The sequence below is a fragment of the Sinocyclocheilus anshuiensis genome, unplaced genomic scaffold (genome assembly GCF_001515605.1).
Source record: "Sinocyclocheilus anshuiensis isolate Anshui unplaced genomic scaffold, SAMN03320099.WGS_v1.1 scaffold117, whole genome shotgun sequence".
In the NCBI taxonomy this organism is placed as follows: Eukaryota; Metazoa; Chordata; class Actinopteri; order Cypriniformes; family Cyprinidae; genus Sinocyclocheilus; species Sinocyclocheilus anshuiensis.
In genome coordinates, this window is record NW_015536624.1 from 617,133 (window position 1) to 617,665 (window position 533).

Genomic DNA, 533 nt, shown 5'->3' on the forward strand with positions numbered 1-533 from the left:
TAGATAGATAGATAGATAGATAGCTAGATAGATAGATAGATAGATAGTCTTTATTCATCTAACATGGTTGTATGTTTCCGGTTTGATAGAGTGAGCAGATTAGTAATTAGCTTAAATTAAAAACAACAGATTTTGAATGGAAAGTCCCCAGATATGTAGATGTATTTACATAGGTGTTTGTGTGAGTTTGTTGACTCATTCAGTCATACTATTGTGAGCCGAGGGGCATTGTGGGAACTCTCAGCTGGGTTATTTTATGGGTGATTGAACAGGGCAGAAATTCTCTCTCTGTCACACGCCAGCACACACAAGATACAAACACACTCGCACAAAAACACACTCACAGACGTACAGCCGCTATCACAGAGAGAGACGGACATGACAGGAAGATTGAACAAGATGATAGATTATCTCACTGATTCACCGCCGAACACAAATTTAGTGCCCAAATAAATTCATGTGAGTTTCTGACACGCAAGCGCTGCCCTGTGTGTGTGTGTGTGTGTGTGTGTGTGTGTGTGTGTGTGTGTGGG